At 39.5% G+C, this 12,094-nt stretch overlaps 2 pseudogenes; one reads left to right on the top strand and one right to left on the bottom strand.

Moving 5' to 3' along the window:
• Nucleotides 1–1,169: 1,169 nt before the first annotated feature.
• Nucleotides 1,170–2,016, top strand: LOC131820587 (olfactory receptor 8B3-like; annotated as a pseudogene).
• Nucleotides 2,017–2,326: 310 nt separating this feature from the next.
• LOC131830195 (glyceraldehyde-3-phosphate dehydrogenase-like) lies at nucleotides 2,327–3,381 on the bottom strand (annotated as a pseudogene).
• Between the last annotated feature and the right edge of the window lie 8,713 nt (nucleotides 3,382–12,094).

A 12,094-nucleotide genomic window follows, 5' to 3' on the forward strand; every position in this document is an offset into this window, starting at 1 on the left:
ATCACTAACTCTTTCTTCTGCCTCATTTATCCTAGCAGTGAGAACCTCCATTTTTAATTGCACCTCATTAATACCTTTTTTGATTTCAACTTGGTTAGATTTTAGTTCTTTTATTTCTCCAGAAAGGGCTTTTATATCTCTTGAGAGGGTTTCTCTAATATCTTCCATGCCTTTTTCGAGCCCGGCTAGAACCTTGAGAATTGTCATTCTGAACTCTAGATCTGACATATTACCAATGTCTGTATTGATTAGGTCCCTAGCCTTCGGTACTGCCTCTTGTTCTTTTTTTTGTGTTGAATTTTTCCGTCTTGTCATTTTGTCCAGATAAGAGTATATGAAGGGGCAAGTAAAATACTAAAAGGGTGGCAACAACCCCAGGAAAATATGCTTTAACCAAATTAGAAGAGATCCAAAATCGTGAGGGGGGAGAAAGGGGATAAAAAGAGGTTCAAAAAGGAAGAAAGAAAAAAAAAAAGAAAAAAGAAAAAAAAAGAGAAGAATTAAAAAAAAAGAAAACACCTAAGAAAAATATAAAAAAGAAAATATATATATATTAGATTAACTAGTATAAAATCGTTAAAAAAGAAAAAAGTAACAGTTAAAAAAAAATTTTACCCGAAGGCGAGAAAAAAAAACAAAAAACAAAAAAGAAAAAAATTAAATTAACTGCAAGACTAAAAAAAAAATCACAGGGAAAAAGCCATGAGTTCCGTGCTTGGCTTTCTCCTACTCTGGAATTCTGCTGCTCTCCTTGGTATTGAAACCGCACTCCTTGGTAGGTGAACTTGGTCTCGGCTGGATTTCTTGTTGATCTTCTGGGGGAGGGGCGTGTTGTAGTGATTCTCAAGTGTCTTTGCCCCAGGTGGAATTACACCACCTTTACCCGGGGCCAGGGTGAGTAATCCGCTCGGGTTTGCTTTCAGGAGCTTTTGTTCCCTGAGCGCTTTCCGTAGAATTCTGGAGGACGGGGAATACAAATGGCGGCCTCCTGGTCTCCGGCCTTTCGGAAAGTGGTTGTTTTTCTGTTTCCAGAATTGCTGTTCTTCTTCTCTTCGATCTGCCGATGGATTTTCAGGTGTTTGCAATCTTTAGATAAGCTATCTAGCTGATCTCCGGCTAGCTGAAGTAGTCTCAGCCTGCTACTTCTCCGCCATCTTGACTCCTCCCTCATGACTGAATTTATTCTTATGGGGCTAACAGACTTACCATATCTCGAGCTCCCCCTGTTCTTCCTGTTTCTACTCATGTATGTGGTCACTGTGTTGGGAAATTTGGGCTTGGTAACTCTAATCCTGCTGAATTCACACCTACACACTCCCCATGTACTTTTTCCTGTTGAATCTGTCCTTCATAGACCTCTGTTATTCTTCTGTGTTTACACCCAAAATGCTGATTAACTTCACATCAAAGGAGAATATTATCTCCTACCTTGGTTGCATGACCCAGCTTTACTTTTTCTGTTTTTTTGCTATTTCTGAATGTTATATGCTGACATCAATGGCCTATGATAGCTATGTGGCCATCTGTAACCCACTTTTATATAATGTTGCCATGTCCCCTAAAGTGTGTTCCATCCTTATGCTTGGTTCATATTTGATGGCGTTTTTCGGTGCCATGGCTAACACAGGATGTGTACTGAGACTGACCTTCTGTGATGCAAACACCGTCAACCATTATTTTTGTGACATTCTCCCTCTGCTCCAGCTCTCCTGCAGCAGCACGTATTTGAATGAGCTCGTTATTTTCATTTCGGTGGGCATAGATATCATTGTGCCCAGTGTCACCATCTTTGTCTCTTATGGTTGCATCCTGTCCAGCATCCTGCACATCAGCTCCCCTGAGGTCAGGTCCAAAACCTTCAGCACCTGCAGTTCCCACATATTTGCGGTTTCTCTCTATTTTGGATCTGGTGCATTTGCATATCATCAACCATCTTCTTTTGGGTTGATGGGTGAGGGAAAAATCTCTTCTGTCTTTTATACCAATGTGGTTCCCTTGATGAACCCCTTCATTTAAAGCTTGAGGAACAAAGATGTTAAACTTGCTCTGAGAAAAACCCGAAGTGGGAGAACATTTTGATCAAAATCACTGTCCCTGGGTACAGTTACAGGACTGGTATATTCGATTTCTTTTGTCAGAATAGTTTAGTAGGAGTGTTCATATCCTGTATCTTTGTTACCACCCTGAAGGAAATTTGATTTTCCTGTCAGTTTGTTTACAATGTTTTTGGGTGGATACAGTGACAAGCTAGGGCTCCCCAAGTCCCTCCTCTGCTTCAGGGAATCTGGGATGGAAACTGTGTAGAGGTGTGGAAATTCTCAGTGTGTTAGGGTATGTGCCCCCCACCAGCTGAGAGCCTCTTCCTTCTTGTTTTGTCTAGGGCTACTGGTCCAGTAGACTCTAATTCCTTGAGAGCCATATAGTGTATATAGTTCACCAACATGTTGCTATAGCCAAATTCATTACCATACTTGAATATGAACTTGACTAAGTGGTCATTGAGGACAACCCCAGTCCCAGGATCAAAGGTGGAAGATTGGGTGTCATTTTTAATGTTGCAAGTGACTATCTGATCCTCCGGGAAGCCCAGGATGCCCTTGAGGGGGTCCTCTGATGCCTGCTTCACCAGCTTCTTGATGTTATAGTACTCAGCAGCTTTCTCTAGGCAGCTTAGATCCACAACTGACACACTTTGGGGTGGTGACATGGAAGGCCATGCCAGTGTGCTCCCTATTCAGCTCAGGGATGACCATGCCTACAAACTTGGTGGTATCAGTTTAGAAGCCAAAATAATGTTCTGGGAAGCCTCTCAGCCATCATGCCACAGTTTCTCAGCTGGGCCTGGCAGGGTCTTCTTGGTGGCAGTTATGGCATGGACTATAGTCATGAGTCCCTCCACAATACCAATTGTCATGGATGACCCTGGCCAGAGAGGCCAAGCAGCTGATTCTGCAGGAGGCATTGCTGACAATCTTGAGAAAGTTTTCATACTTCTCATGGTTCACACCCATCCCAGACTTCAGGGCATCAGTAGAATGGGCAGAGATGCTGATCTTCTTGGCCCCAACTTCAAGTAAGGCACAGCCTTCTGCATTGGACTCCACAGCATACTCAGCAGCAGCATCTCCTCGTTTGATGTTGGTGGGATCTCGGTCCTGGAAGATGGAGGTTTGCTCTGCATTGATGACAAGTTATCTGTTTTTTGCCTTGACTGTGCCTTTGAGTTTGCCATGGATGGAATCATACTGGAACATGTATGTTCCAGTTGAGGTCAATGAAGTTGTCCTTGACGGCAACAGCATCCACTTTCTCACACTTAAAAGCAGCCCTGGTGACCAGGTGCCCAATACCACCAAATATACTTACTCCAACCTTTACCATCTTGTCTTTGGGATGTTGCTATCACTGCACCAGGAGATGTGGCTGTGTGTTAGACAGGGAGGAGCAGAGAGCCCAGTTTGTTTCCAATTTCTTTTTTTTTTTAATTTAATTTTATTTATCCATTTGAGAAAGAGAGATAGTGAGAGAGAGAATGAGAGGGGAGAAGGGCAGAGGGAGAAGCAGGCTCCCCATGGAGCTGGGAGCCTGATGTGGGACTCGATTCCTCGAATCGAGGATCATGACCTAAGCAGAAAGCAGTTGCTTAACGAACTGAGCCACCCAGGTGCTCCTGTTTCCAATTTCTTGATCTTCCTTCCTCATCATTTTCACAATGTCTTCTCCTTTTTACCTCTTTAACCATTTATAAATAACATAATGAATAAATTTATCTGTTTTTTTTTAATTTTTTATTTCTCTTCAGCATAACAGTATTTATTGTTTTTGCACCACACCCAGTGCTCCATGCAATCTGTGCCCTCCCTAATACCCTGGTTCCTCCCTAATACCACCTTGTTTCCCCAACCTCCCACCCCCCCGCCCCTTCAAAATTTTTACTTTGTTATGGAATTTGCGTTTTTTTTTTTCTCTTGGGGAGGATTAACAGTTCTGTAAATCATCATGTAAAGTAACAGCTGGGTGATTTTGTACCTATGGGGGAGAGTTACTCACACTGTGCTATTGCAATCAGGAATCAGATAATGTGTACTCCTGTCTATACACTTCCCTGGCTTATAATGTGTCTCCTTGAAATGTCACTGTTTCACAGATACAGCAGGTTCCAGAACATCCATAAAATATAATCCACTTTCCACCTAAATGCTACGTGTTAAGAGTCTCTTGATAGAGGTTTCATATTTACCATAGGGGACACAAGTGATCCTCAATATATATTTATTGCATAGACATGATACTGAAGCTGAGGAAAGTTAATGAATAACATTATAAAGCTTATTAAGGAAATGTCTAGATAAAGTGTAGCCTCCTGATTTTAAGTGTACTGCTCTTTCAAATATATACTTTTGTCTACTTCATTTTATTATTTTTATTTTTAGTTTATTTCAATAATCCTAAAATATGAGAACATTTTTTATTTTGAAAGTTGACTGTGCTTTGTTGGCTTACACATAAATATCCCTCAGGGCAATGATTGTTTTAAGAAAGTAGTGTGATAGTTCTTTTCCTTGTCCAAGAGAAATCCTATTCAGCTAGCCTAGTAGAGAGATGATTGATTGAAACAAGGAGCTTTTTGCAAATTAACTAAAAAATATTTTAGAATATTTTCAAGTACTCATAATTCAGAGACGAGGGCATCGGAGAGAAAGGAACCCAGCAGGAAACATTAGGCCACAACCCAAAAACCACATGGAAAATAAACAAGAAATCTCTCTGTAGGAAAAGACTATGAGGTTTAAAACCACCTTTCATCTGACTTTGTCTCATGCTTATTCAGAGTACTGCAATTCTGCCTTCCATCATGTCCATACAGCTGTGATAAAACTTACAATGCATGAGGATCCTACATTAATCAAGTTTAAGGGAATGAAGGCCAAAAGGCCAGATTTGTCTCCACATTTATGAGGAAGCATGAACCCAGAGAACAGGAGCTTAAATAGTATTTGGTATTCAAAATTCAAGTCAAGATGAAGGGTTTAGAAAGCAAATGATGGAGAAAAGACATCTCTTTTTGTGACTCTTCCTTTCTAGAAGGCTCTTGAAATAGTATGGGGACCACAGGATTTCTCTGAATAGGATAAAAACACAAGTCATTTGATGTTTACACTAGGTGATGGGTATTAAGGAGAGCCCATGTTGTGATGAGCACTGGGTGTTATATGCAAATAATGAACCATTGAACACTGCATCAAAGTCTAATGATGTAGTATATGGTGGCTACATGAATACAATAAAAAAAATAAACAGATATAAGTAACAGGGCTGGAGGACCTGGAAACAGCTAAATTACTCCTGGTTTTTTATTTCTGTGTGCAACTCCTCTATGGATTTTAAGTTACAAAAACCCTGAAATAGCAGCTGAGAGAGCAATGACAACTTGAAAGAAACATTTGATGGATAAGCCAAATTGTGACAGTTTCCGTTCTTCAGTAGGATTTTGGATTATTTTTCTTTTGACAAAACACAATAAGATGACTACTCTAAAATTCCTTAATCCTAAATTATATTCCTGAAACCAGTATTACACCATTTGTTAACTAACTAGAATATAAATAAAAACTTGAAACAAAGAAAAAAATTTAATTCTTAAGTTATGATTTAAATTTTTTTACATTTTTTTATTTTGATTTTTTAATTTTCTTTTATTTTTTCAGAGTTCCAAGATTCATTAAATATTTCTAAGACACCTTAATTATACTTAATATTTTACCACTTTCCTGATTTCCATTCAAGAATTAGCTATTGTGAAATTTAGCATAACTGGTTTATTGTCTTCTTTATGTTTTAGATGTTCGAATTATTTATTATTTATTTTATTATTATTATTTAAGATTTTATTATTTATTTGAGAGAGAGATCAAAAGTAAGCAGAGGCAGTCAGAGAGAGAGAGAGAGAGAGGGAAGCAGTCGCCTCGCCAAGCAGAGAGCCCAATGTGGGGCTTGATCCCAGGACCCTGAGATCATGACCTGAGCTGAAGGCAGAGGCTCAACCCACTGAGCCACCCAGGCACCCCAATATTTATTATTTATTTTAAAAATTAATTTTTAATTGAAGTATAGCTGACATACAATATTCTATTAGTTTCACATCTACAACATAGTGATCTGACATTTATATGCACAACCAAATGCTCACCATGAAAAATGTAGTTATGATCTGTCATCACAGAGTTACTGACTTACTGTTTTTAAATGACCTGTCATACCACATCCCCTGGCCTCCATATCAACATGTGTGATTTTCATTTGACAAGTTTTATTTATACAAAATAGTTTATTTTTGTTGTAATTTTTAATTTTGTTTTTCTTTTACTTAGTGTCTGTTTTTTTTTTATAACTTAATTTTATCTTTTCAGTGTTCCAAGATTCATTGTTTATGCACCACACCCAGTGCTCCATGTAATATGTGCCCTCCTTAATACCCACTCTCAGGCTGTTCTCTCTCTCTTTTTTTTTTAAGATTTTATTTATTTATTTGACAGACAGAGATCATAAGTAGGCAGAAAGGCAGGCAGAGAGAGAGGAAGGGAAGGAGGCTCCCGGCTGAGGATCCTGAGATCATGACCTGAGCCCAAGGCAGAGGCTTTAACCTACTGAGTCACCCAGGCGCTCCCCCCAACCCAGGCTCTGTTTTGATGAAATTGTATTACTTATTGAAAAAGGTGTGTCAATATGTAAATAATGTTTGTGCTATTCAGGAACCCTTATAGACATTTCAAAGGTGCATCCACTTTGTTATTTATTTTATCACTATTTAAGGTACCTAAAAGTATATGTTAAGCCTGGTCACTAATCTTTCATTTGAGAAGCTTCAAAATTCAAATGCAATCTGCTTTAGTTTCAGAATTCAGAAATTTATGTATATATATATATATATATATATATATATATATATATATATTTCATTGCAGAAAGAATAAGCTTTTGAATTTAATTCCATTTTTTCACATTATTTGGGGAAAAGTTCATTAAAATGGTTACAAAAGTTATAAAAACAGTTTATAAAGGTAAGATATACAAAGCTTTCATAAAAGCAACTCAGCTGACAGCTTTCTGGTTACTAATTTAAGCACTGTACATGTTTGGGGCGTTTTTCTTTTTTTTTTTTTTAAGATTTTTATTTATTTATTTATTTGGCAGATCACAAGTAGGCAGAAGAGCAGGCAGAGAGAGAGAGAAGGAAGCAGGCTCCCCACTGAGCAGAGTCCAATGCGGGGCTCAATCCCAGGACCCTGGGATCATGACCCGAACCAAAAGCAGAGGGTTTAACTGAGCCACCCAGGCACCCCTGGGACTTTTTTCAAAAGGAGGAGAACCAAGTCAGGTGTGTTATACACACAACATAGAATATCCACTATGATTTTTGCTTTTTTGTGTTATGTGAATGGCCATAAAAGAAGTTAGGAGAAGAAGTTTGAGTCTATTGAAATTGTCACAACTAGGAGTCAAGCAGGGAAATCATGGGATTGGTCTGTACCTGTCCTAGGACAGAGCTGTCTCTGAATCAGTGTGAAAGCTTAGACTTTCTGGTCAATAATAATAATAATAAATGGATCCTCCTACTTCAGAATTGGAAGCAAAGTTGATTACCTTCTGAATTGTTTTGTGCAAACTTCATTCATGAGCTGCTGGTGCTGCTCAGACCAGGCTTGTAGTGGGCATGATTAGGGTTCACAGAGATTCAGGAGTCATGAAAAGCAGAAGTACAAGGGGTTCTGAGTTCCAGGTCCTTTTAATTGCTGAACCTTTAAATTTATTAAACCTCATTCTCCACTCCTCCTGACAGCCTCCTTCAACACACACACACACACACACACACACACACACACACACACGCAGTCTTGAAGTCTTTTATTTTATGAGATTACTGCTCAGCATTGATTGCATGTTATGGAACCCAGTCCAGAGAAGAGGACCTGAGCAGGATGTACTTAATGAATTGAGGAAAGGAAGTAGCTATTGCTTTAATCATTTGCTTGTTCAATGTAACACACATACTATGCACACACATATGTGTACACACACACACACACACAGAGCATTGTGTACCTTTGAGTACCTATCAATGTGCGGCATTGGGGTATATATTACAAATATAAATAAGGCATAGTAAAGAGAATGATATAAATGTAGATTTTCATAATACAACAGAGTAGATAGATTCTAATTTCAATTCTAGATGATCAAAATTACTTCTGAAATTGATTTTGTTGAATTGATGTCGATGTTGGGAGACACAAATGCTATTTTCTCCTGAGTCTGGCATAAGTTGGTTTTTCTTTGTGCATTGGGGCATGTCATTGTGTTATCAGCTGACCACGAGGTGAAGCAGTCAGTTTATCTGCAGGGCTCAGTTGTATAAAATATGTACCTTTAAACATGAAAATCATAGCCAATGTGAAGTCTTACTTTCTGTGGGAAAGACTCTCATCTTCCTTAGTGAGTAAAATGGCTGGAGGCATCAAAAAGGGTGGGGAGCCTCTGTCTCTAGCACAAAGTTAAAAAAAGCCCATTCAAACACTAATATAGAGATGTGCAGTGTGTTACAATTGCTCTTAATGTGTTTTAGTTTTTCTGCTCTGTCACATCAGTAAGTTCTTATATTTCAATGGAAAATAAAGTGAGATAAAGAGGAGAGAGAAGCTTAGTTTCATTTCCTTGTTGATGAAACTGATGCTCAGGTGTTTTCATGGTTTGTCACAGATTACAATTTGAAACTGATAGAGCTGAGACTAGGACTTGGTGTTTTGATTCTACATATACCAGCTTACTACTTTTATTATTATTGTTAATGTACTATACTTTAAAATATCCGTGAAACATGAAAATGGTTTCCATGAATAAAAAGTCTCAGAACACAAATGAAAGCAATATGCTAATCTAAGCAAATTGTCGAGAGAGTATCTTTCCCACTTTATATTCGAAAGCTCTGTTGCCTAATTTAGAATGTGGGAGTGTATTCTTATTTTGTATTGGTGTCCGCAATATGTGGAAACACATCAGGGTAGACTATAATAATCATTTCCACGTTCTCCTCATCCTTCTTCTGGCTGGACATGGAGCAACATGGGGGCCCACTTAAGAGATGAGGCTGTGAAATAAAGCTGGGGCATGATTGTGTCAGTATTGAAGTGGAGAATGGGAGGACTAGGGACACACAGAGGGCTCTGGGACCCGCAATAATCTGTTTATAGGTCTGTAAGTTCATTGTAAGCTATTCAGTTTATAATAATGGTTAAAGTGTATATTTTGTAAACTTTGATGTATGTATGTATGCTTACTATCATGGCAAATTATGGCTGAAAAAGTTGGATTCTACCAGGATTTAAATTAAATATTTAAGGAATAAATAAGCCAAGACTCAGAAGAAAGGCTCAGGTAATGGGAACAGCCTTCCAAGTATAGAATAGAATGGCTCACCCAGAAAACAAGATGGCGGGAAGTAGGAGGAGGCGCCATTTCAACCTGTACCCTAAAGTGAGCTGATTACCTACCAAAGAACTCCAATCACTCATGAAATCAACCTGATTTCAGAATTATGCACGTCTGGATCTCTACAGGGGCAGAAGACGCCAGTGGGCAGGTAGAGTGGAGTGGGAATGTCGGACTGATACTGGAAGATAAACAAAAGGGGGAGGGAGCCACCAAAGGCGACCAACTGGAAAGTAATACCCCAATATGAGAGTGCCCTGCATCTGGGGACCACCATTAACTTGGAGTCTGGTTGAAAGCACTCAAAAAGAGCAAAGGATTGTGGGGGTAAATTGTGGGATTTGGGGCAATTAGGGACGGGGCTTAAGTCCCCAGGCCCAGGACAGCCTCCCCTGGTGCTGAGCCAGAGACAGTGCAGCAGAGAAACAAGGTCTTGGTACCTGAGCTGCCAGCGCACCCAAGAATGCATGGGGTCCAGCTCCTGTGAGGGGCTGGGAGCCACACCAGATGGCAGAATGCCATGCCACGCTAACAGAGCCTGAGATGCATGAGCCCCACACCCTCCCCTGACAGAGATGCAGGCAAGGCCAGCGCTCTTAGACCTGGAAAGAACAGGCACTTCCAGCCTGGGCCAGTGAAAAAATCTCAGAGTGCGAATGCTGCTTGGAACCTCTCTGACAGTCTGGAGCTTCCCAGACAGCTAATGCTGCCATGGTTTGGGGTACAAGCAGGAGATCCTGCGTCCCCAGGGACCGCGACTTGGAACCTGCTCTGCCAGTGGCCAAGGGGGAATTTATATGGGCCTGCAGCACATACAGAGGAGCAGACTGAGGCTTCTCTCTGAGAGGGAGGTCAGGGTGCAGTTTGCTTTCCTCTAAAACTACAAAAACCATCAAAAGCGGTCAACTCGAGAGAAAACAAGTGAACAAACATAAAAACCTCCAGAGAATAAAAGCCTAAAAAAACCAGTTTCCTGAGGGCCCACCCCCTTGAGGGGGGCGGAGGACTTAACTCAGGGAACATCATTGACTGAAAACCCACGTGGCAGGCCCCTCCCCCAGAAAACCAACCAGGAAAGAAAAAAAAAAGACTACAAGAGAACAACCACCACTACTTCATAGATACAACTTTTATTTTTAACTCGTTCCCACTATTCTAGTTCATTTTCTTATATAGATCATTTTTACCCTATTTACCATCACAGTGAGATGTCCAGTACATCAAATTCCATAATAACCTTCTAACCTGACCTTTTTGATACATACACCCGTGTTTTTCTTTTGCTTTTCTATTTTTAAATTTTTTTTTAATTTTAGTTTAGTTTAGTTTATTCCTTTTTTATTTTTATTTTCTAATATTCATATAGAGTTAAACTTCAAGTTAAACCCCTTTCCCCAATCAATGATACCCCTATAGGTAAACCAATTTTTAATCCCCCTTTACCTTAGGAAAGTTGAGTCCTTTAACAAAGGTATCAAGATACATCCAGGAAGAATCAAAATAACCTTCCTCACCCACACTGAGAATTTATAATCACTCTCCCATCTTTTTCTTCCGCCAGTGTTTCTGTGTATTTGTGTTTGTCCTGATAGTATATAAATCTTACACCAGGGGTTCCTTTTGAAAAGGTTCTACCTTTTTTTTGCATATATAAATATATATATATAATATTTTTTCTCTTGTCATTTACTTTCATCAGTCTTTTGTTTGTCTGTTTCTGTTTGTATACTTCATAAATTTTACCATGGAGCCCATTTGGGCTGAGCCTTCTCTTTTATCTTCCCTTTTTTTCTTGTCTCTCTCACTCTCTCTTTTTAAAAAATCTTCTTTTCTATTTTCTCTCATTTGGGTGGGGAATCCTGATTGCTAAGAAGCATTCCAGGGTGCACCTTGACTGCACCACAGTCCATACATCCAGCTACATCTGTTCAGTCATCTCTCACCAAATGACTAGGAGGAGGAATGCCCAACAGAAGAAAAATACAGAGGATGGGCCTTCTGCAACAGAGCTAATGGTTACTGACATAGACAATATGTCAGAAAGAGAATTTAGGCTAACAATTATCTAGGCAATAGCAAGGTTGGAAAGCCATGGATGACCAAATGGAATTGATTAGGGCAGAACTGAAAGCCACCAGGGATGATGTTCAAAATGCTCTCAATGAGTTCCAATCTAATCTAAATTCTCTAAAAGCTAGGGTAACTGAGACAGAAGATAGAATTAGTGATCTGGAGGACAAAAAGATAGAGAGAAAGGATCAGGAGGAAGCCTGGACCAAATAGCTTAGAAGCCATGAAAACAGAATCAGGGACATAAATGATGCCATGATACATTCCAACGTCAGAATTATAGGAATCCCTGAAGGGGAGGAGAAAGAAAGAAGTCTAGAAGATATAGTGAAACAAGTTATCCATGAAAATTTTCCCAATCTCGTGAATGGAACAAGCATTCATGTACTAGAGGCAGAACAGTCTCCCCCCAAGATTATAGATTCTCGAAAGTCCTTGAGATACCTAATAGTAAGAATGAAGAATTATAATTGTAGGCAGACCCTCTTGAAAGCAGCCAGGACAAAGAAGTTCCTTTTGTACAGAGGAAAGCCCATAA

The sequence above is a fragment of the Mustela lutreola genome, chromosome 1 (genome assembly GCF_030435805.1).
Source record: "Mustela lutreola isolate mMusLut2 chromosome 1, mMusLut2.pri, whole genome shotgun sequence".
NCBI lineage: Eukaryota > Metazoa > Chordata > Mammalia > Carnivora > Mustelidae > Mustela > Mustela lutreola.